Here is a 2,989-nt window from a genome sequence, read left to right on the forward strand (position 1 = left end):
TTTATTATACTTAGATATCATTAAAGAACATTAAATATTATTGATTGGGTAGGGAAACATTTAGGAATAAAAAGTAGAAAGATATTTAATTTCTCTTTATGAATTAAACCCTAACTTAGTTTTATGCCATCTTTACCAACATCAACCATGGATTTTATAAGAACATAAAAATATTATAAAAAATGAGTGAGAATTGAGAAAGATGGTGACATTCGCTTGCAAGCTTGCAAACTAGCCACATCCAATCTGTATGTCATATGATAAAAACATGATTGATTCCACCACTGAAATAAGGATTTACGTTAACTACATTAGTCAAGTACTAGCCCCTCCATCCTAAGAGCATGTTTAATGAGATTTTTTTTTATCCTAATTAAAAGTCGTGTGTTACATGTCGGGTGGCCAATATACAAATGGCAATATATAGAAACAATATTAACAAACACTTTATCTAAATTCTATACAAAACATCACAATCAATTCCATTTTAAGTTTATGCAATCTCTTAGTCGACTCTCAAGTCGTTTATAGCCTTATCCTAGAAATGTTAGTAGCTTGTTGGCTTTGATCACGATCTTAAACATGTATGTTGGAACTTTATATATAATAATTGGATCTATAATTCGCAACCAATCGACATATAATTCTCAATATTATTTGTCGGTTTCCTTACGTGTGTATTAGTTTGATATTCAACAATGTAGACGAGTATACTATTTACAATACATTTGGTTAGTTTTTTATAATAAAATATACATTTTCTAATTTATATATGATTGTATTACATATCTTTTTGTCGCATACTTCTTGAAATTTCTCATGCTAATGTCATGGGGTCATGGTATATTGTTTGTAGCTCATATGTTGTCTCCATGTGGTTCACGTCAAGGGAATGATGACATTAGTAGCAACTTCAAGGAAGCTTCCTAAATCAAGAATTGATAAGCCCCACCAATGGGATCGTTTGCTTTTGCAAATTCTAGTGTGTGTTTAGTATGTGTGAGAGAGAGAGAGGTCTTCCACGATGAAGCACATATATCCATGTAATTATCCCAACACAAATCCATGATATTGGTATCCCAATATTAATTCCAGATTCTTTCATTCTTCCATATCAAGCAGTATGCCTTTACACTGTCTGGTAGTCGCAAAGGTGAAACTGGTAGGGCTTTCAAAGTGTCACGCTTTTACTGCTACTCCAATTCTGGCCACCTTAATGTGGCCATTCTTGTTCAAACTACTACTGAATTTGAGGCCAATAAAGGACATTGTTGAATCCATGGGAAACGACTCCAGTCTTTTTGTCTTTCAGTTGGGCCAGATAGTCATGTCTCAGGCCACCAGTCGAAGGAGATGGCAACGAATCCTCCGTTTGGCTCAAGAAAGGATGTCTACGGCTCAACAATCCTACGACGATACCTTACATACCCTTTCCATGGTTGCGCTCTAATGGTATTGCATGCTTCATATAAACATTCTCTTTCACACACATATACATATACATAGATATTGTGCTTCATATATACATATAATATATCACAAAACATTCATATATTGCTTCAGAACAAATATGTAGAGTTATATATATAACTTGTTTCTTATCAAATTGTTGGGATTTTGCAGAGGATCGAGTTGTGGGTAACAGCTACAAGGAGTGTGCGAATTGCTATCGATATCGTTTCTTGACCTTAACATAGCCTTAAAACTTTGATATCATTATATTCTTGCAGCCTTACTTAGTTAAAGTTTCATTTTAATGTAATTGCCCTGTGGCGTATATGATATTACTATGAGCCTTGAGGTACGCATACCTATATTTGACTTATCATTTATTGAAATGATTTTGATTTATTTAGATATTAGAATATGATACATGTTTTGGTAAAATAGGCGTAGACAATCAAGCTAGAGGTGATTGTGGTGGGATGAAATGTTTTTTATAGGAATAGTATGAATAGTAAATCAGACAGTCATGTCGTGTTTTAGCCGATACGACAAAAATGAAACGACATCATTAACACAACCATTACACGACATGATGTCATATTTTGCTTACTAACCCGAAAACTATTCAATTAATACAAGATAAAAAGACCAACATTAAAATATAAAATAAAAAACATTTAATTTATAATTAATTATACAAAAGATAGTAAACATGCAAAAAATGATATATCCTGTCGGATTTTGAACACAGCATGATTTGGTGTTTTTTACATTTAACGCAAACACGAAATCAATATTTAATTTCGTAACAATTTCATTTTTTCATATATTATTTCTCGTTCCGTACTATGGATTCTCATGCCTATTTTTTTACAAGTATTAATGATAATAATGTAAATAAGAAAAACGACATAAAAAGGGTAAAATTATTCTTTTACAAGTAACTGACAACAAAATTGACACTGTTAATGAAAATGATTGGTTTTGCAAAAAACAAAAAATGAAAAAAATAAACCATAAAAACGTTCGATGTAATGAAAATGAAAGTTGGACCAAACATATAATTTCCACCATACCAAAGGGACATTTTCTATAATTCTGGCTATTAAGTATGAAGATGTCTTCGCATTTAAAGCATGTATTAACTATGCCGCGGCGCAAACATGTTTTGTAAATTGAATTTTTACGATTATACTAATAAAAGTTAGTTAACGTTGCATTCATTGGTAGATAAATACATAAGGCCAAAACCATTGAGAAAAGCGTCAATGGTTGGTAAATACGAAATTTTAGTCAACTCGATTAGTATTAGGATTTAGTATGGTTCCTAACATTCCTAATGTATAACTTACAAGTGTTAATATAAAGTACTGCTCTTTTCAGAAATTATTGAATAATAATCCTATTTGGGATTAACAAGTGAAATTCGATAATTCAAGTATGTATTAATTTGGTATAAATAATATTCATAACACCATGTGCTAATATTTTTTATGATATTGAGGTTTTTATAATAATTTGAATTTTTATGATTAAAAATTTA

General features: G+C 31.0%; 1 long non-coding RNA gene across 1 annotated transcript; it reads left to right on the forward strand.

Annotated features, from left to right (window-relative positions):
- The first annotated feature begins 963 nt into the window (after positions 1 to 963).
- LOC111911341 (uncharacterized) lies at positions 964 to 1,855 on the forward strand. Its single transcript, XR_002856839.2, has 2 exons — positions 964 to 1,452; positions 1,624 to 1,855. It is a non-coding gene; the product is annotated as an uncharacterized LOC111911341 (long non-coding RNA).
- Positions 1,856 to 2,989: the final 1,134 nt, after the last annotated feature.

This window comes from Lactuca sativa, chromosome 4, assembly GCF_002870075.4.
Source record: "Lactuca sativa cultivar Salinas chromosome 4, Lsat_Salinas_v11, whole genome shotgun sequence".
In the NCBI taxonomy this organism is placed as follows: Eukaryota; Viridiplantae; Streptophyta; class Magnoliopsida; order Asterales; family Asteraceae; genus Lactuca; species Lactuca sativa.